The sequence below is a fragment of the Rhinatrema bivittatum genome, chromosome 18 (assembly GCF_901001135.1).
Source record: "Rhinatrema bivittatum chromosome 18, aRhiBiv1.1, whole genome shotgun sequence".
NCBI lineage: Eukaryota > Metazoa > Chordata > Amphibia > Gymnophiona > Rhinatrematidae > Rhinatrema > Rhinatrema bivittatum.
This window is the reverse complement of record NC_042632.1, coordinates 48672404-48694928: the sequence shown is the minus strand read 5'-3', so window position 1 is coordinate 48694928 and position 22525 is coordinate 48672404. Positions and strand designations below refer to the sequence as shown.

Genomic DNA, 22525 nt, shown 5'->3' with positions numbered 1-22525 from the left:
TATGTACATTGCTTAGGCCTTTTAAGTTAAGTGATTAATACATTTTAATAAATGTAAATGACAATAGTGGAGGAACAAGTGGCAAAGCCCTGGTGCAGCTCTAGACCTGGCCCTTCCATTAGGCAGACTTACGTGATTCATCTAGAGTTCAGAAACTCTGGGGGATGGCACCAGGGGTGAGGATCTGCCAGGCAGTGCTCCTGAGTCTCAAGCAGCAGAGAACGCCCCCCCGCTTCCTGCTCCATCCCATCCAGCCAGGAAAAGGAGGGAAAGATCAGGACTGGAGCAGGTGGAGCACAGCAAGGGAGAACCACTCTGCTCACTAATCTAGCATCGCTCCCATTTTACATTCACCCCTGCCCTGCAGGGAACAAGAAGGGAGGGCTGTAGTGGATACAATTCAGGGCTCTAAATCTGTGGTCACCTACTCTGTATTTGGTGAGGATTCTTCTGTTTTCTGTGTGGGTGACCAACATGAGGTATTCTGCTAATGTTTCCTTTCCGTGTACTCCAGCTTGTTCTGTTTTCTCAGTAGGAAGTGTACTGCCCAATAATAATCAAAGCGCTTACAGAATATTTAAAATTCAGGTACAATACATCTCTGCCTCAAAGACTTTACAGTCTAGGCGAGTGCCTGAAGCAACAGGAGATAAAGAGATGTAGTGAAGGTCAATGAGGAATGCCAGTGAAGGAAGTGGTTACCCTGGTTCTCAGACCACGCCTTTTCCCTGCTAAGAAAAATAGTAATGCAGTGCTAGGGTAATATTTGCTCTGCTGCTTTTTCATTAGGTAGGGTTGTTGCTGTTTGAGTTCTGGGATTTAGTGCTGTTTTGGTGTGGCAGGTTTGCTACACAGTTTCCGAGTGACATTTGTTTTGCAGGATTTTGAGTTACTTCACAGCAGGCCTGGGAATGAAGGGAAGTTTATGCCACTGTTACTGAGGGGGGTCAAACGAACTGGACTTTTTTGTATAGTGAGCATTAAGGGGAATTACCCAAAAAGAGTCAGACTAAGAGAATGCACATGTACAAATTGTCACAAAAAGCATTCACATTATGTTCCTTCAAAAATACCATAAATTGCATTAATCTTTATCTATATGTGCCAGCGAAATATCCATATCTATCTGTATCTCTAATGCCTTGGTATTTTATGTACATGTCAGGAGAGACTATTCAGGACACCCACTTATCTTCTGGAATCGCTTCCATTTTAAAGATTCCATGGGTCATGTTTAATCACAAGTCTCAGACAAATTAGTCCATCTCACTTCTCTTTTGTTTTTTTTAATGTTTGCTGTTGCAGATAAAACGTACTGTTTTACTTAATTCTGTGTGAGATGTTTAAATCCCACTAACATCATGAGTATCAGAGGTATTCTTCCCTCTGTAATCCTTTCCGTATCGCGCAGCTTCCAAAAAGTTCAGAGACGTAACCAGCCCGGAAGCTGCGCGGTACCGAAAGGATTACATAGGGAAGGGGGGGTGACCTGAACGTTAATGGCAATGGTGGTGAGGAAGGGCGCAAGGCTGAAGGTTTGCTTGGGATGCTTAATACCCTTGCGCTGGCCCCGTGCAGCTGCGTACACTAATTATATATCTGTACACACACACTTATTTCCTAATGCCTTATCCCTGCTTACATGTACCGCACTTATCTATTTACCTGCAGTCTTCTTCAGATCTGCATAACCTATGTATACAGCACTTATATGCTCAATGCCTTGCTACTTCATGTAATCCGCCTGGAGTCTGCCTTTGGGAAAAGGCAGAACTGCAGCTAAATAAATAAATATAACAGCGTCCTGATCCTATCTCATTCAAAAACAGCTCTTAATCTTATTTTCTCTGTTCAATCCAAAAAAAAAGAAAAAAGAAAAAGAAACAGTGTCTTGATCCCAGAGAAAAAGAATGGCCAGATCCCCCCTCCCCAATTTATTTTTTTTCCTCTCTTGTAACAGTGCCCCCGTGAAGTCCACAATGCAAATCGCACCCCCACCAGAACAGAACTGCTGGACCGGGACCAGGGCCTGGAAGGTGAAGGCTGGGATTGCACAAAGAAACGGTGCTCGTTTATTACACAAGAGGGAGCAGTGAGAAGCCGGACAGGTCAGAGGGAGCCGGCCCGACCCCGACCCCTCTCCCTTCCCCCGCAATCTGAAAGGAATTCCCAGGCAGGACGGGCGCGTTCCCCGGCCAGAAGGAGCTTAACGCGCTTTCTACGTTCAATCGCAGACGGATAAAAGTTTCTCACCCAGCCCCCTCTGCATGCATCAAAGTGCGGACGCAAACCGATCTTTCTGCTAAAGCGGCAATCCCATTTCAGAAGCCCCTCGCTCGCAATCCCATTTCAAAAGCCCCTCGCTCGCAATCCCATTTCAGAAGCCCCTCGCTCGCAATCCCATTTCAAAAGCCCTTCGCTCGCAATCCCATTTCAAAAGCCCCTTGCTCGCAATCCCATTTTTCCTTTCTTCACTTGGGAATATTTTGTATGGGGGGGGGGAGGGGATATTCTCACAGTTACTGCACATGATGCTTTTTTTGTTGTTGTTGTTTTAATAGAAAGAGAAAGATTAATTGGCCGCTAAACTAACAAACTCCCAGTAGTAAGAGGAGCACCGGACTCGGGTGGAGACCGCAGAAGGGGAAAGTGAGAGCATCCGGAGCCCGGGGGGGGGGGGGGGCGTCCATTCCCCGCTGCCTAGGAGAAGGCGCAGCAGTTTGCAGGGACGCACGGGTGACCGCTCCTCTCCTGCCCTGCTGCAACCTATGGGGCAGGGTGCAACTTGGGTTAGACGGTCTGCCCCCCCCCCTCCCCCACCCCCAAAAGAAAAACAGAGAGAGCGCTCTGTCAGAGCAGATTTTTGTGGTTCCTGTTGCAACTAAATTCCCCAAAGACCTCAAGGGCGGATAAGACAGCGCACGAAGCAGCAAAACCGATAGATGGGGGATTAGAAAGATGACCAACGCAGTGCACCATCTATAACCCTACCGCGCAGGCAAGAGGGCTCCCGCAGCTCCTGCTGCGCGCATTTTGAGGTTATGCACCCTAGGAACGAGAGCAAGACGAGCACTGGAGCTGCAAAATCCATAGGAGCCACCTTATTCCAGTGCCTTGCAGATCTGTGCAGGGGCAGCCACAGCCTTGGCTAGGGCAAGGAATAGGCGCAGGCTCCTCCGGGTATCCTTGCCAAGCAATATGGGCATGGCACAGTCCCTTCTCCGCCACAAACGCCCGCCCAGCCCAATTGCATTCCTCGGCTGCCGTCTGCTCTCCTTCCGATCCCCTGCGCACTGTCAAAAAGTCGCGCTGCTAACCTTTTCCTGCCTGCACATTCAGTTTCTCTGGAAAGCTGAGGATGGCAGAAAAAAAAAGGAAAAGCAAACTCCCCAAGGGAGTGCGGAGCTCCACATGCTAACCTGCATCTATTTTATGTTTGTTTGGTTGGTTGGGGGTTTTTTGTTTGTTTTTTTTAGCCCTTCTCTTTCTTCCGAAAATTGGATTGCTCATGTGAAACGCGATCTGTTCATTTCTCAGGCATCGCCTCTGCAGTCCCGTGCTGTACAATGCAAAGCCCACAGCCTGCAACCTGTACACAACGAACAGCACAGGAGCCAAGGGCACGATACTGGGAGAGAGACAGGTCTGGGATAAGCAGCTTTTTGCAGAATGGGGGGGAGTCAGAAGCAGCAGCAGCAGCTTTTGCCGCGGCTCAGCCCGCGCCCCCCCCCCCCCCCCCCTCTCATTCATGAGCCCCCAGATTCACACGGGAGTCACAGCACAGGCAGAGGACCGGGCAACCCTTCACGGTTTCTTAGTGAACACAAAGCGTTTCTTACGAACCGGGAGCCCGGGCACCCTAGATCCGGACTCCCGCTCTGTGGACAGGCAGCTCAGTTTCAAGCTCAATAGGTTAAAATGCAGACCCGGAATTTTCTCCAAGACCTTCCCTCCCACCCCCTTTACGTTGCTTCCTCATCAGATCCCTGACCACGCATTTTCCTACGGCAGCAGCAGCACATTTTTTTGCTAAAGCATCTTTTCTCTGCTAAGTTTGTGCTCCAAACTGTGTCCGGCTTTATTCGCTCTGCGGTTAATGCTAAGCATGGTACGATAGTGATAAGTGGTGGTGGGGAAAGCCTGGATTTAAAGTAAAGCAACTAATTAAGATTTACTGATCACTAATGTTGAGCAAATTAATCACAGAGTAGAAAAGCTCCGCTCCCCAAGTTACCCACCCCACAAGCTTCCACAATGCACTTACCTGTAATATCCCAGTGCCAGAGATTAACAGACGCGGCGGAGTGGACAGCTCAAGCCTCACAGCCACTGGCATCTAAGAGAGCAACCTGACAATTTCACAATCCCACATAAAAGGCAAAAAAAAAGTAATGCCGAGTCGTCAGAGAAGGGGGGGGGGGGAGCAAAATACTGCGCTCCGCGGGACAAAGCGAAAGGCGGAGACGAGAGAGGAATCTGGGCGGCAATCCGAGAGCGGCGAGCGCTAGGAGGGCTGCAGGCTGCTGCTCTCCGCCTGCCGCCTTCAGCTGCCTGCCCTACTTCTGCTGTCTGGAGCCGAGCTGCCTGACGTCACGCAGCCATTTGCATTGTCCTGCCCAATCGCCGGCACCTGTGCGCTCTTCTGTCTGCCAGCCCCGGCCACCCCCCCTGCCCTGCACAAATGAACCCCCGTCCCTGCTCCTGTACGCGAGTCGTCTGGCGGCTGCTGCTGGTCCACTTCAATGAACAGAAATAAAAAAAAAAGAGTAACAAATAAAAGCCAAGCACAGTGCCTACGGGGGATCGCTGTAGATTGGACTTCACACAGTTCCTGATTAGCGTTTGAAAGCCAACAGGCTCTTCTTCAGGTCAGAGTTCAAATGAGCCGAGAGAGAGCGGCGTGAACTGGTTTCACGCTGGGACTCATGACATGGGACAAGCTGCAGGGAAGCGAGGGGACGGTTGGGGTGGGGGAGGGGGAGTGCTAGGCTAGCAATGGCAACAACTCAAATTGCCGCCTTGCGCCATTGGTTAGGGTCAAATTTGGCGGGGGGGGGAATTGTGTGAGGCACGGCAGTTGGACAGCAGTGGACAGGTTTGCTGTTTTGCTCTGGTGCTGGTTTCTGACCAGCGCGTGGCGACAGGGGGGGTAGAAACAATACAATTAATAAATAGTAGCTTGCGATTAGGTAGCCTCAGCGACGATGAGGAGAGCGAGGGTGAAGTCCACGGCGGCGCCAGGAGCAGCTGTCGCGAGCAACCGGAAGGCGACGGCGGCAAAAAAAAAGAGATCCGGGGTGATACCCTCCCGGTCCTCGCTGGGGCTAAGTGCGGGAACCGGGTCCCCCCTGAACCTCCAGCCTGCCTCCGAGGGGTGGAGCGGGGACGCTAGGGCCGCTGCGCCTCTTCCTGACCCCCCCCCCCCACACACACACACACACACATGGTAGACTCGGGGGAGAGCGGCCCGGAACCAGACTTCCCGGCCCCTAGCCTGGCCTCGCCTGCCCCGGCAGTCCCCTCCCCCCAGCGGCGGCCGGACGAAGCGGTAGATGCCCTTTACCCTGCATACCCCCTGCAGGCAGTTTTACGCCGAAGCCGGGGTTTCGCCGGGCCTCCCCCCGGCGGAGCTGGACGGCTCCGTGATTACAGTAGCGCCGACCCCCCGATGCAGGTTCTGGCCCGGGTCCCTTGGCTTCCCCCTCGCAGATGCGGGCACAGCGCGGCAGGCCCCTGCCGGGGCTGTCCCCTGCACAGGGAGGTGGCAGCGCGTTGATAGGAGGGGGGAGGAGCAGCGGATCGGCGCTTACAAGACAGAGGCAGGGAGGCGGGAAGATTAGGTTTGGCAGGGGGCGGAGTCGAGGGCCAGCGACGGACATGGGGGATTGCGGAGCCCAGCCTCGGGATGGGAAGTTTCCGAAGCGTGCGATTTCATCTGAGGATGGTGAGGGCCATAGGCAAGACATCGGGGGACGGGGGGGGGGCAAGCAGAAGGGGAGGCGCAAGTTGAGTGGGAGGGGGAAGAGGTTCCCCTCGGGCAGGGGATAGGACAGATGGGGCTAGGCAGATTGGTGTTGACAGGGTCAGCAGGGCAGGGGGCATCGATGCTGAATTGTTGGCTGGGATGATTCTCAAGTGCTTGCAGGCCAGGTTTCAAGATTCCTCTAGGGGGGTAAGAGGGGAGGGGCCTAGGGAGTGATCGGGGCATAGGAGGTTGGCCCCACTTACTTGGTGGGGCAGAGGGGCCGGTGACTGGCGTAGGGGATTGCGGGGAAGGGTATGGGTTGGTAGGGGTGGGCAGGGGTGTCCATCCAGCTTCACAGGGGGATAAAGTGGGGCGGGAATGGAATGCAGGTGCAGAGGTGAGGATGGGCGGGAGAAGTGGACGGGGTTGCTTTTCAGCGACTGCAGACGCGGTTCCAGGGACGTCGAGTCAAGAGGCATAGAGGGACAGGAGCTTTCAGGAGAGATTCGAGGACTCGTGGGCCAGGAAGGAGCAGGAGAGAGACAGTCCAGGGAACTTCAGGAGGAGCGATGTGGCGGAGGTTTCTGAATGTGCGGCAGCGGACGATGGTGCAGGTACGGTGTTACAGGGAGATTGTCAGGCCAGTGGTGGTAGCGGTAGGAAGAAAAAGAGGGGCAGGGATAGCAGTTCGTCTAGTACATCCTCTATGTCTTCTAGCTCCAGTGGAGCGGGGAGGGGAGCGCACACCGCATTAGTGGAGGCCCTAAGCATGATATGGGTCACCCGGCGTTGGCTTAGTTATCGGAGTTGTGGGAGTTGCTGCCGAAGCGTTTAGTGAAAAGGATATGGAAAAGAAAGTTTGTAAACATTTTCCGTTTATTAGAGGGCAGACGGGGGGAGCGGAAGCACAAGAAAAAGTCAAAGAAGAAGGGGGGAAAGGGGGCAGGGGGTATAAAAATTTCAAAAAATATAGTTAACTGGGTCCGGGGCTTCCTGAGGTTGGCTAGTGTGCTTAGCCATTTTGACTCTTCACAATACGGGGCATTGTTGTCCTATGCGGTCATCATTTTGGGTGCATTTAGAGACTACGAAGGTTGGGCATGGCTCAACTACGACGAAAAATTTTGGGATAAAATGGCAGCCAATAAATTTATGTCATGGGGGACCCAGGATATTCATCTGTGGTTGACACAGATGACGGTAAAAGGGGCTAGTGCAGGTAAAGGGGGAGCAGCGGGTGGGGGTGCGAGTAGCAGTTACGCGGGCCTAGGGGGAAGTACGCAGGGTAGTTCCTTTTGTGTTGCGAGAAGTGGGCGGGCAGGCGAAGCGGGAAATAAGGAGCCAGGGAGAGGGGATGATATCTGTTGGAGATTTAACAAACTCACCTGCTTGTTCCCGCAATGTAAATTTAGGCATGTGTGTGCGAACTGCGGAGGAGCACACCCAGCGACTAAATGCGGGCAAGGTAAAAGTATCACCCTTCCTCAGGGTGGTAAATTGTGAGGTATTGGAGGCATAAAGCAGACTCTCTGGTTGTCCTTAGGGAGTTATTGGAGAGACTGAGGAGTTATCCGGTGTTAGCTGCAGAGCATTTGTTGAGTTCAGGGTTTAGGATTCCCTATGTGGGTCCTGGGGAAGGGGGGAGGGGGAGGAATTCGAGGTCGGCTTATCGCATGGTGGACTTAGCCAGGCTGAAGTTACAGACTGAGATAGAGTTGGGTAGGGTAGTTGGACCGTTTGCTGAAAAGCTGTTCGCTAGGATGCACTTGTCCCCGTTGGCGGTCATATCAAAGGTGGCGCCGGGGAAGTTCCCATTGATTTTAAACTTGTCCTATCCGGAGGGGGCGTCTGTGAATGATTTTATTCCACGCAGTGATTGCACGGTGCGGTACACTTCATTTGATGAAGCCATAGCATTAGTTCGCGCAGCAGGGAGGGGGGCATTGTTAGCTAAAGCGGACATTGAATCTGCCTTTCGTTTAATACTGATTCATCCAGAGAGCTTCTCGTTATTAGGTTTTCATTTTGAAGGGGGTTATTTTGTCGATAGATGTTTCCCGATGGGTTGCGCAGTATCTTGTGCGTTCTTTGAAGTGTTTAGTTCATTCATTCAATGGGCAACTATGCAGCATACTGGGCGACGAGAGATGTTGCATTATTTAGATGATTTTTTGTTCATGGGTCCTAGTGGGTCGAATCTGTGCTTACATCAGTTAAATGGATTCTTGGAAGTGGCTCGGTCATTAGGAGTGCCTATAGCGCAGGATAAGACGGAAGGTCCGACATCCAGAATCACTTTTCTAGGTATTGAATTGGATTCGGAAGCTATGGAGTCAAGGTTGCCATGGGAAAAGGTGGTACAGTCGAAGGAGTCGTGAAGATGGTCTGTGGGTCGGTCAAGGTGACACTCAAGCAGATGCAATCCTTGATCGGTTCGCTTAATTTTGCGTGCCGGGTTATTCCCATGGGCAAAGTGTTTATCCGAAGGCTATCAGCTAGGACAGTGGGGGTAAAAGCAGGGCATCATTTTATTCGGGTTACCAAGGGCGTCAGGGATGAACTAGGTGTATGGGAAGGTATTTTGGAGTCGTTTAATGGAGTGCAACTGATGCAGGAGAAAGAGGCAGCTAGCGTGGAGATGGAATTATACTCTGATGCGGCGGGGGCAACGGGATTTGGCGTGTACTGGCAAGGGAAATGGTGTGCGGACCGTTGGCCAGAGTCGTGGCACACGGAGGGACTTACCAAAAATATTACGTGTGCACATGGAGGTGCCAATTTTATAACATGCACGCTATCGGGGTTTTTTTTTTTTTTTTTTTTGCTTTTTTAACTTACTTCCTCCTCCGAGTAGAAGTTGTACATGCCAGCCAGCTCTGGCACGAGAGGCACCGGGACAGCACAAAATGATGCTGTCCGGGCTGGCCCCCGACCTCCCCCTTTTGTAAACCTCGGCACTTCTGCACATATCAGGAGATACGCGTTTGGCTGGGCAATTTTAAAAATGCACTTGGCCTGGCCACGCACGTATCTACCGATTTTTACCCGTATGGAGTTTTGAAAATTTGGGTGTTAGTGAATTCAGGCAGTTAGTAAGCCCTCTGGGGACAGGGAATGTAATCCACTTTGAAATGCCAAAAAGCAGAATATAACTAAAAAAGAAAGGTATAGGCAGGATCTGCCTTCTGCACACTCCAAATATCTTAATTTTGGCTCTTGCAAATCACTTTAAGGGATTTCGAAAAAAACACGGAATAAAACCTGAATATCCCCTTTTACGGCAGTAGGATACTTGGGGGGGGGGGGGGGGGGAAATCTGAAGCTCTGCAACTATTTGCCTCTTGGATGCCAAAACAACAGGGGGCAGTGGGGGGAATTGACTCCTTAATGAACAGTAATTAAGAAGTGGCACAGCAGACTGGCCCGATTTCATCAACAGAATACATCCAGGGTACGTTACATCTGCCTGCGTTCATTGTTCATGTCCAACAGACCATGTCTAGGAATTCTCCATATTTGTGCATAAAGTTATTGTGATTACTTATTTATTATGCAACATTTGCATAACAAAGGAACCAGTTATACTGTCTAGAAAGACAGAATGAATATGGGAAAAAATAACCATTTGATTGGCATGTTTGCTGTTGGAAATAAAATGCCTATTAATAAAACACAGTATGCAACTGGATATGTCTAGAGTGCATTTTGTTTAGAGTCATGATTGATCCACATAAAAAAATGTATGGAGTATATCTAGGGGAGAAGAGAATTGTAATGTAAGACTGGCAATAAAATATTTGATATGAAGACTAGATTTTCCAAGTAATGGCTAGCCGACAATATAAGCATACACATATATACAGCTTGCAAGGGGCTATCTGGCTGACTTTGATACTTGTGTGCACATTGATGATTAATCTACAGAATTCAAGTTTCTATTTTACTACAATTAATATTACTATTGTGAGATTCATTTGCCTTATCAATAACCAATGATTTTGTTACGATTCATGTACATATACTGTTGCATTTGTTCCTAACTTGGAAAAAAAAAAAGTGACCTATACACGAATTATGCCGAGCCCCTGCATGAAAATGAGGTGCTTGGGATGTCCTTGTGTGTCTGCTTCATGATATATTTCTCATATCTACTCCTGTTACTGGGTTAAATCCCTTTTCTGACATGCTCCAGTTCTACACAGAAAAAAATGGAATGCGTTATTTCTGTAGCCAATATCATATAATAACAATGTGGCTATTGTTTAATAAGGATACATTAGCAAATGTTGTGCTAAATGTTGAAGTATTAACGTCCAGCCTTTGGTGTCCATACTTGTTTTTTCTTCAATTAATATTTAATTCACTTATTTACCATATTATATTGTTTTGATGTATTTTATGTTTGAATAGTTTGTTTGCTGTAAGTTTTATTATTTTTAATGATTATTTAATGAGTTGTTTTTAGACCTAGATTTATCATTTTGCTATACATTTTACAGGAATACCACCTGCGATAAAAAGGGGCGTGGTTAAGGACATTTTTTAGATACCACAACGCACGCTATTTTAGCGCTTCACATAGGTATTTTACCGCAATGCGCATTAAACATGGCACCCACGGTAGTGAGAGATATATATATAAGTAAACTATTTATACCACCGTAAGAGGGGCAACTAATAACTTGAGGTGAGGTTTTGGTTTTACATGCACAGAGATACAAACAGTACAGTAGACATCAATGAAGATTGTGTGTGATTCGGAGTGATGACAGGTACACAAAGCTGAGATTTTCACAATGTACTCTCACCCTAGCTTGATGTTAAGCTAGGTTGAGTGTACAATGTACAAATCTCATCTTTGTATACCTACGTATGTGTTATGGCGTTATTGCAGGCATTAGGACCCTAACGCAATTCGATAAATGACCCTCTTGGGTTGCTGTGTGTCTGTATATTTGAGTTTATCACTATGCATGTTTTATTGTAAACCACCTAGCATAGCTGTCCTCATAGGCAATATATAAGAACTTTTAAATAAATATTTTATCTATTGCCACCACACCAGCCAATATCTCTTACAGTCACTATTGCCCCCTTCCTGTCACTAATGATAACAATTCTATGGCTTTCACTCAACTTTGTGGGATGATTTTTGGAGCATGACTAAGAATATAGACAAACTGCACTATTTACACTACCTGTCAGGCCATAATACTTAAGGAAGAGACCAACATAAAATTCTACTCGGGAAAAGAACACAGTGCTAAATCTCAGTAGCTGGTCAACCCAACAAATATGAAAAAAAGAAAATGTCTCTGTACACTCTGAGGCTATGCCATAGATTAGATCCTGCACAATTTATTACCAAACTCTGAATAAAATAGCATATCAGACTACCTTTTTTTTCTGACTGCTCAGGAGAGAAATAAACCAAACTCTGCCTCAATATGTCACACTAATGCACATCCCTCACCTCAAGAAAACTCCAGAAACTATGTTGAAATTTTAGTGACATTAAAGTACCAACATCACTCTCCTAATTTATGTCACCAAAACCCCCTTGAATCAAATGTTTGCCCACCTACTATTTTATGATAAAGAAGAGGAGAAAAAAAAAAAAAAGGAGGAGAGTGGGTGAAAACTGAAGCTTTTTAAAAAATATACTGGTGAGAATTTGAAGACATGCACTAAAATTTCACAGATCTTATTAGGTTATGATACCTTTTAAAGAAAGAGAATGGTAGTGGTCTTCAAAGTTCATATGCTGCAACATCTTTAATTTTTAAAGTCTTGCATGGGCTTTGTGCATGTAAAATTGGCACATATGCACGTAAGAAACCTTCATGTGAGGTAGGTGAATTTTCATATGGGCAGGAATACGTGGGTTCTTGTGATGCCATGTTTTCACACCTGCAAACTTAGGGTCTGAATTACCAAGGTTACTCTCTGGGGACAGGAAAATAGAATACCTGAAGGTAATCCACTTTAAAGTGCCTGAAAGCTGGAATATAAATAGGAACATAGAAATGTTGGCAGAAAAGAACCTATAGTCCATCCAGTCTGCCCAGCAAGCTTCCCATGGCAGTATCTGCCGCGCCGTGCAGGTTACCCCCATGCATCAGTCAGTGCTGCTTGACCTGCTTTGCTTATGAACTTGACCATAGAAGGAGTCCTGCATTTTTTTTTTCCTTAAATGTCTGCGCATCAGTACCCCAGACTGTAAAAAGGTCCTGGCTCGTGTTGGTCAGGGCCGGCGGAAGCACCAGGCGAGCTAGGCCCGGACCTAGGCGCCGACCACGAGGGGGTGCGAGCGGCAGCGGCAAAGAGGAGCGGGGATTCGGATCTCCTCTTCGACGACGACGCTCGCGAGAGTTAGAAGCTGGGGCTGCGTGTCGGCATGACTGGGGGGGGGAGGGCAGGACCGGGAGGGGTGTCAGTGCAACCGGCAGGGGGAGGAGGGTGATGATGCAAGGCAGAAGGTGCTTAGGGCACCTAATCCCCTTGCACCGGCCCTGGTGTTGGTTGTCCCTGAATCCAAAATTCCTCTTTCCCTCCATCCCCCTCCTTTGAAGCAAATAAATGAATAAATGCGTGTAGAAGCAGGGCGGTTTGAACGCGTTCTGTGGTAGGGGTCTGAAGTATTGACACACGCATTTACCTCTTCTATAAGTAGAGTATGTGCATACATCATCAAGCATGCGCTCACGGTTTTACATCTACTGTTAAATCCACAGAAGTTAAACCTTACTTGTCTTTTGGGACCTGTCACTTGGCGTGTCAGTTAGTGCTGGAGACTGAAGACTGGCGGGAGGATGGTTGTGAGTATTTGCGGTTGATTTTATTTGAATAGTTACCTGCTTGTACTTATCCATTTGCATGCAGCTTTGCTGCTCCAGCCAGTCCTCCCTCAAGGCATCGCTTTTCCTGGGCCTTACTCTTCAGGTTTTCAATCTATAAACATAGAAAGGTAGGAAGATATGGAATGAAAGCAGATATGGACCATAACTCCCATCCAGAGTGCCTCACTTCCCTTTCAGGGAAATAAACTTTGACACCAGCAGCTGGACTTTCCTTGCCTGTTTAGCATCCACAGATCCTGTGCGCGTCTCCCATACTTCGTGGAACTCAGATATCTGTGTGAAACCCCTCTCTTGGGGAAGCCATTCCATGCATCCACCACCCTTTTGATTTCATAGTTACATATTGACAGAGTTGATGTTAGCAAAAGATGACCATCTTGCCCCTGCAGTCTGCCCATAGAAACATAGAAATGATGGCAGAAAAGGATCAAAAGTTCATCCAGTCTGCCCAGTAAGCTTATGGTAGCAGCTGCTGTGCCATACAAGTCACCCCCTTAGTTTCCGAAACCGTCAAAGTCAGGGCTCTTGTTGGTTGCCGTCTGAGTCCAATTCCCTGTTACCTCTTGCCATTGAAGCAGAGAGCAATGTTGGAGTTGCATCCAAAGTATCAGGCTTGTTGGTTAAGGGTAGTAACCGTCACACCAGCAAGTTACCCCTATGCTTATTTGTTTTCCCAGACTGTGCAATTTAATGTCCTTGTTGGTTGCTGTCTCAATCTAATTCCCCTTTCCCCCCTGCCATAAAAGCAGAGAGCAATAATGGAGTTGCATCAACAGAATGAAGGCTTATTGGTTAAGGGTAGTAACTGCCACACCAGCAAGTTAGCCCCAATGCACTCATTTCCTCATTTCCATAATCTAGCCTTTAGAGATCCACAGTGTTTGAAATCCTTCACCATTTTTGTCTTCACCACTTCCTCCAAAAGGGCATTCCAGGCATTCACCACCCTCTTCATGAAGAAATATTTCCTGACGTTGGTTCTGAGTCAACCTCCCTGGGGTTTCATTACATGACCCCTAGTTTTACTGATTTCTTTCAAACAGAGAAGGTTTGTCAATTGTGCATCATAAAAACCTTTCAGGTATCTGATGGTCTGTATCATATCTCCCCTGCACCTCCTCTCCTCCAGGGTATACATATTTAGGTCCTTCAACCTCTCCTCGTAAGTCATTTGATGGAGACCACCCACCATTTTTGCTGCCCTTCTCTGGACTGCCTCCATCCTGTCTCTGTTCCTTTTGAGATGCAGTCTCCAGAACTGAATACAATAATCCAGGCGAGGCCTCACCAAGGACCTGTACAAGGGGACTATCACATCGTTTTTCTTACTGGTTATTCCTCTCTCTATGCAGCCCAGCATTCTTCTGGCTTTAGCTATCGCCTTGTCATATTGCTTTGCCGTCTTCAGATCGCTAGACACTATCACTCCAAGGTGCTTCTCCCCGTCGGTGCACATTAATCTTTCACTCCCCCATCACATACAGCTCTTTTGGATTACCACACCGCAAATGCATGACTCTGCACTTGTTGGCATTGAATCACAGCTGCCATATCTTTGACCACTGTTCAAGCTTCCTTAAATCACATCTCATTCTCTCTACTGTTTCCACTGTTAAGGATATTTCCCAGCTGCCAGATTGTTTATGTTTATTAAAAATGTATTAGTTGACAATACCAAGGCAACATATAATAAGAAAGCTGTATAAAATATCTGCATTAATCAGAATAAAACACACAATAAAATCCTTAATCTTGAGTGCCTTTATTTCTACCTTCTGTGTACTGCATCTTGTTGGGTTTAGTTGCCACCAACACCCACCTTCCCCATGCTTACACAGAGTAGCTCAGCTCATAAGAGCCTGCCATGCTGGGTCAGACCAAGGGTCCATCAAGCCCAGCATCCTGTTTCCAACAGAGGCCAAACCAGGCCACAAGAACCTGGCAAGTACCCAAACACTAAGAAGATCCCATGCTACTGATGCCAGTAATAGAAGAGGCCATTCCCTAAGTTAAGATGATTAATAGCAGTTAATGGACTTCTCCTCCAAGAACTTAGCCAAACCTTTTTTAAACCTAACTGCACTAACCACATCCTCTGGCAACAAATTCCAGAGCTTAATTGTGCATTGAGTGAAAAAGAATTTTCTCCGATTAGTCTTAAATGTGCTACTTGCTAACTTCATGGAATGCTCCCTAGTCCTTCTATTATCCGAAAGTGTAAATAACCAATTCACAACTACTCGTTCAAGACCTCTCATTATTTTAAAGACCTGAGTTTACTTCCTGGAAGTAGGACATTCCTTAAATTGTCTCTGGCAGGCTAGCCAGGCTTGGACATCCTCCACAGGTCACGTTTGGCTCCATGGATGGGGAACAACTCCCCATCAATGAAATTGGGCTTGCTGACCCACAAAGCCATTTTTCCCATATTCGCACATTGCCAGAAACATAAATGCCACAATCAGAAAGTACATGAATCACTTTTCTGTGTATGAAAAGTATGTGCGTACTTTTGAACATGCATGTGTAAGTTTGGGAGTGTAAAATATATATTTTATAAGCTATTCAGCTGGTGCCGCACAGTTATAAAATACATATATAACTTTATTTACACTCACTTATGCGCATATGCACCAACCTATGAACACTGTTGACAATTACCCTCTTAAAGGTATCACAAGTCACAAAATTCCAGGTTTGTCCAGGACAATGCCACTTCTAGACTGCACTAAAATTATTTTTGATTTGATTTTAATTTTATTTTTCTTATTGCATTTATTTCTTTTAGAAATTGTATTGTTTGTTTTTAATATTATGCTACTTTATAGAACTGCATTATTTATCCTTTTTCTTATTAACCACTATGATAATTTATAAATTAAATGCCAACCAATCATCAAATAAATAATAATAATTTGGAGTATTGTTTCCTTGTTTAAACTTTCTTTCCTTCTTTTTTTAGACCGAACTTGTGGGGGACTGCTTTAATTTAGAAAGAAGAAAGCTTCCATTTATCATGAATGCTATCTCCATGGGTTTATGCTAAATAAAAAAAAAAAATCTGAGTTTGGAAAGAATTAATCATACCTATTATTTTGCAGGATATATATTTTGTTCCAAAGAGTGGAACGTCGAATCATTACAAAATAAGGCCAGCATGCCTTGTACAGCGCAAACAGCAGTGGCACAGCTTTCTCTATTTTAATTAGCAATACTAGCAAAAACATTGTTTGCATAATTCATTTGTGAGCTAAAACAAGTCATTATAATTTCCTGGTTTGTTCTGATTTTTTTTTTTCTTTTAACCTGGAGGAGTCATTAATATTCCAAATTTTTGAAATTTCCTCCTACTTCACCACGCCCAGCAGTGAAAGAGTTAAATAAATCACCGCAGTAAGATCCTCATCATGCGAGCATCACACACACATGTACGTCATTCAACAACACAGCATAAACATCTGTAAAGGGGGCTCAGAAGGATGTATTTATTAAAAATATAGAAACAGAGAAAGTAACATCGGATAAGAGCCACCAGGCCTATCAGGTCTGCACATTCTTGTTGTAATATCATAGAGAATACTAGATTACAGGCTTTGCCCTCGTACTGGTTTGGCCCCCGTCCTCGCCATCGGCCTCTACCATTTCCTTACGTTATTCCTCTGCGTTTACCAGGGGTGTGCATGGGGGGAAATTTTGTTTCATTCTGGGGAAGGAGCATTTCTTTTTATTTTTTTTTATAAAATGTTTCGTTCTAGTTAATTTTGTTTTGTTTTAAGTGCGCATTATTTTACAGTGATGCACTCAAAGAAACCTCTACCAAAATATTAAAAAAAAGAAAGCCTGCCCCCCCTCCCCCCCCCCCAGGATCCCCCCATGCTTTCCACCCATCTTACCTCATCCGGGGGTTTTCATGAGGCAGAACTGATCCCCAGTTGCTCCTGCCCTTCCAGTGCTGTATTTCAAAATGGCACAGGCTACCCTGCTCTTTTTTTTTCCTTTTGTTTGAAAAAAAAAAATGAAGCGAAATAGGAAATTTTGTTGATATTCTCTGTTTTGTTTCAAACAAAAGCACATCCCTAGAGCCTTACCACCTGTTTTCTTGATAGTTCAACAATTTTCTTTCCTTTGGAAAATGCTTGCTTCTAAATATCTTATTTCTACCTTTGAGGTATTGTAGTGCCTCTGCCATATCTTTCCTCTCTCCCTCTGCTCTTCTAAGAAATGCAGTGAGTAGGATCATAACAAGATGCACACTTTTCATTTAAAAAATGCATATGAATATATAAAATAAATTACTCTAAAGGAGATCTAGGAATGACACCAAAACAGGAAACAATGAAATTGAGAAACAGATAAGCTGATATTATGAAATATCATCTTGTTATCATAGAAACACAAGTGTACTCTATGATACAGGAAGCAAATGCACCTGAAAAATAGTTCCCAATAGTACATACAGCTAAGAAAGGTGTTCTTCCTCTTCCTTGCACATTGTACCATGAGATATACCTCTAATTTTACAAGATGTCAAGAACAGAGGGATATATATGAAGGAATCCTCTGATTATAGTTTTATGATGATTTTTTTTTAACCACCAAATTATCTCCCACAAAATTATTTCCAGAAAAATTATGTTTAGCCCTCATAATAGGCTCCACCAGCATGCATGCACTTTCTTAGCCTTATTCATAATCATATGTCAGCTCAATCTATTTTTTAAGATTTTTCAATTTTTGCACACAAAATAAGTACTTGCCTCATAATCGATGAATTCATTCAAATAACCCCATATGCCATCACTGAAACCCTGACATGGGACTGCATTTTGATGTCATAATCTGCATCAGGGGGATCTTACTACATTTTTTCATTGATGCGGATTATGGCTAAAAGTAAGCGTGTGGTGGATTTGTTGCCGCATTGAGGGTGAACAGCACTCAGACCACTGATGAATGAGGGTTAATGCTTTTTTTTCTTCACCCAAGGAATCACTTTGAAAATTGCCCTCCCTATTGACAGTTTTCAAGCAGGGCTCTCGTTTTCAGTATAGCTCCTGCTATTCAATAAAATATGTGAAAAGCACAACTGCACAGCTTTCATACCCCAGTACTGTGTCCGAATGGTGACATGTGTTCACTTGTAGAGAGTACTGGGAGAGCAATCCCATCGAATCACATCTAAGCATGCATTTTCTTAAGCAGAAGATCCATTGCTGCTTTCTGTTTTTCCTAGCTCCTTGCAATCCTGTCATTCCCCTGGTAGCAGCTGAGAAAATATATCACTCTGTGTCTGGCAGCCGCTTGTTTAAGGATTTAAAACGTTGGGCGATAATGCGGCCCCTACTGGTTGGTTAGACGTGAAGTTGAACCCGGAGGCTTCAGGTCAAATCCAGCCTCCATCGGTCACTGAGGGACCTACGGCCAATGAGTTAATTGCTCTGCACTCAAACTCCGACACTAAAAGGTCTCTAGGCCAGGGAGTTTGTAATCACAAAATTGGCTAGATGGTTCCTCTGCTTCTTCCCTTCAGAGAGAAGTTTGAGATGATTCACTTCCTCGCTCACTGGCAGCATTCCAACCTCAGCGCTGGAGCAGAGAGGAAGTAAGCAATGAGCATACCTCACCCTGCCTGTAGGAATCCAGGGGGAAAATGGGAGACAGAAAAAGATTGGTACTTTTTTTGGGGGGGGGGGGGGGGAGGGGCGTTATTTCTTTATGGATCTGAGTGAAGAGGGAGGGAGGAAGATTATGGCTTTGGGGAAAAGGGTTATTCGCTGTTCTTGCTGCCAGGTAGCTAGGACTATGGGAATACAGACATGGCCAGCTATTCACGTGCCATGAATTAGCTAGCCGCACTTTGCTATACTTCTGGGGCCTCTCAATTTTCAGCCGGCTAAATATAGCAACCTAGTAGTACTAGACAGCTACATCGAGGTGCTCCAGCCTGTTCAATTTTCAAAGGCTATGAGCTAGCTAGCTGAGTCCTTTCTTAGCTGGCTAACTCCCTCTGAAAACTGACCCCCTAGTAACTTAAATCTAACATGGCATTCTATGACAAAGTTCATTAAACTGCAGCTACTGTTGACGCAGGAGATACTGAACCTATAGGGGAGGTCGGGTTTGACGTGTTTATTTCCCATAGCTGTAGTTCCATGCTTCTTTCTGATTGTATGTGTCCATAGTGTTGAAGTCTATGTTTTTAGTTTTATTTTACGCAATTTTATGTTTGGATTAATATTAATCACTTTGAACTTAGTCTAGGCAATCTACATATTTTGTAAAATAAATAAATGGAAAACGCTACCCAGGAAAAGTTGCATTATAGTAACATAGTAATGACAGCAGAAAAGGGCCAAATGGTCCATCCAGTCTGCCCACCAATCTTCTTATGGTAGTATCTGCCACTCCCCATGTTCTCTTAAGGGTAGCAAATGCCGCTCCATGCAGTTGCTACCACAGAACTCCAGACATAAATTATCAGGCTCAACGATATTATCCCATATCCCCCCTACAGCAACCATCATGCAATTCAACACCGGCAAACTATGCAAACCTACATTTGCCGATAGAGGTGGACGACTGCTCAGACATCTACTTCGATGACGTGTACTGCATCATTCCTATCTAATTTCACCTCGTTGTTCAATCCCTCCCCTGGCCCAGTTTTCAACCTCCTCTTGTAATAAGGTAGAGACCAAAAACTGCCCGGTGTTACACGGGAGCTACATATGTTTAATCCAGGCCACTGTTTGCACACTTCCTGCTCCACACGAGAAGGGGCTTGGACAGAGAGCCCCCAGCAGGAGCGTGCTCACACACATAATTGGGAGGGGCTTGAGGGAGAATGAGTCTTCTGAAGGGTTGCCAGAGCGCTGCTAAGGCAGCTCGAGACGCTGAAGTTGGGTAAACATTTAAGCCTGGATTTTAAAAAGCTTGCGCGCAAAAAAAAACCCGGGGTTTACGCATGTGGCTGGTACTTGCTCACGCTGCACACATTTTAAGACAGGCCTGGCTACGCGTGACAACCCCGGTACGCGCATAAGTGCCGGGCCTCTTCAAAGGGGTGGGCCGGGACAGCGCCATTGTACGCTGTCCCGATGACTCACGTGCATGCAACTTACTTAAGCTCCAGCCCTGAAGTAAGTTCAAAAACAAACAAACAAACAAAAAAAGGATTGATAGGAAGGGTTTAGGGGTGGAGAGGAGAGGAGAGGAGAGGAGAGGGGAAGAGGGAGGGAATTTAGGTTGGGGGGTAGGGAAGTTCCCTCCCAGTCCTCTCCTTAACTGGAGCAGACTGGGAGTGAACTGGGGAAGGCCCAATTGTGCTGCCATTCGTAATTTGCAAAAACTCACCCCTCCCATTTCGTGCGCCGCCCACACATGCACGGATTGTAAAATCCGGCGCACATGTGCGTGTGGCCACCCGATTTTATGACATGCGCACGCTTCCGCCCGCATGTCATAAAATCCGCACATCCATGTGCGCACACCGGGAACCGCACACCCATGGACACGCGTGCGCACCTTTTAAAATCTACCTCTTAGAGAGCAATTTACGCATGCAAATTGACCGTCTGAATATCTCTCTCCCTCAATACGGCCAAAATTGTGCGTAGGGATGTCAGCTGGCTTAATTCATTCAGGGCAGGGTTGATCCAGTCCTGCTTGAAATCCACTGCGTGCAGGGACTTGTAAGAGCTGCTTTCCCTATAGCTCTTCCTAAGAAAAGCAAGGCTACAATTTCATGTGTGCAATGTGTAGAAAACAAAAGAGAGGACCGAATCAGCCTCCTCCTGAAAACCTGTCTGGAGCGAGCTGGCAACCTTAAGTTTGCTCACTGCGGAACAATGCAAGCGCTTTCAGCCATTATCAGGGAAGGCATTCCCAGGTGCACGTTTTGAGCGGGATCAGAACCCAAAAATCAGTTGCTAAAGCCCCCCCCCCCCCCAGCGAGTTTGAAAAGGGAAAGTGTGCACATGCCCTCTTTTTGAAAACCGTGGCACTAAGTCCACGGATCAAAAGTACAGTCTGAAAATTGTTCCCCATCCCCCCCCCCCACCCCACCACCACCACATCTATCTGAACTGTGTCCAGGCATGAGCAAGTGCGGCTGCTCTTGCACTAAGCCCCCGGTCGACCATCCCACCGCTTTCAGAAGTTCATAGTAGAATTGCCATCAATGGAATCCGTGCTTTGTATTCAAAGCTTCACCTCATCCCACAATTAAGAAAACATGGCCGCAGCATGGCCAAGGGCTTAGTAGTGCTGTGTTTTATAATTGGAACTCTCCATCTGCATGCGCTCTGATTGGACTAGAAATTCAAGTCACACTCGCACCAAACAAATGGACATTTAATATATTAAATAAATACAAGTGTGACAAGAGACATAATTGGCATATCAGAGAAGCACATTTTAATTGCTTATTAAAATGACAATGTGCCTTCTTGTCTATATAAATCTGACAGCTTCTTGATTCTGGCAGCTCATAAAATCAGCCATACCAATTGTAAACGCCTTGTTTTACATTTTCTTGAATCTAGATTATATTTTTGTTATGTTCTTAATCATAAACTAATGGATAGGATTAAGTATTATATAAGTTTCATACCAGACCAAGGGAATGAATATCAGCCTGCACAAACCTATGAGATTTGCTCACTGATTAAAATGTACCCCTTCATTCACTAAGTCGCAGTATTTTTCCCCACAGAAAAAACACCATTTTGCTCCCTTTCTTTTTTTTTTTTATCTGCATATTACAAAATACCAAAAAATGGAATGATTTTTTAAACCTATGATTATAACATGGTACACGCATTAATGCTGCAATGCTGCAATCTATTCAGCAGAACATGCCTAATATATGATGGTCATTTACCATATTTGCATATTCATGTTTATTTTTGTTAGTATTATATAACTTTTGATCCCCCAAGATCCCTAAGAACAGGGATGGGCAAGTCCGGTCCTCGAGGGCTGCAAACCAGTTGGGTTTTCAGGATACACCTAATGAATATGCATGAAATAGATTTGCATACAACTGAGGCAGTGTGTATGCAGGTCTCTCTCATGCATATTCATTAAGGATATCCTGAAAACCCGACTGGTTTGCAGTCCTCGAGGAGCGGAATTGCCCACCCCTGCCTAAAACATAAGAACATAAGAAATTGCCATGCTGGTTCAGACCAAAGGTCCATCAAGCCCAGCATCCTGTTTCCAACGGAGGCCAAAGCCAGGCCACAAGAACCTGGCAATTACCCAAACACTAAGAAGATCCCATGCTACTGATGCAATTAATAGCAGTGGCTATTCCCTAAGTATAATTTATTAATAGCCATTAATGGACTTCTCCGCCAAGAACCTATCCAAACCTTTTTTGAACCCAGCTACACTAACTGCACTAACCACATCCTCTGGCAACAAATTCCAGAGCTTTATTGTGCATTGAGTAAAAAAGAATTTTCTCCGATTAGTCTTAAATGTGCTACTTGCTAACTTCATCGAATGCCCCCTAGTCCTTCTATTATTCAAAAGTGTAAATAACCGAGTCACATCTACTCGTTCAAGACCTCTCATGATCTTAAAGACCTCTATCATATCCCCCCTTAGCTGTCTCTTCTCCAAGCTGAACAGCCCTAACCTCTTCAGCCTTTCCTCATAGGGGAGCTGTTCCATCCCCTTTATCATTTTGGTTGCC

At 45.8% G+C, this 22525-nt stretch overlaps 1 protein-coding gene across 3 annotated transcripts in view; it reads right to left on the bottom strand.

Annotated features, from left to right (window-relative positions):
* Positions 1 to 22525, bottom strand: part of FSTL4 (follistatin like 4) — a 635712-nt gene that overhangs the window by 411962 nt on the left and 201225 nt on the right. Inside the window, exon 1 of one of the 3 annotated variants that reach the window (XM_029583826.1) lies at positions 4265 to 4518. The exons of the other annotated variants lie outside the window; for them this stretch is intronic. The gene's annotated coding sequence lies outside the window, so the exon portion shown is untranslated. Of the gene's footprint in view, positions 1 to 4264; positions 4519 to 22525 lie in introns of those variants that run through there. 3 annotated transcript variants of the gene reach the window in all.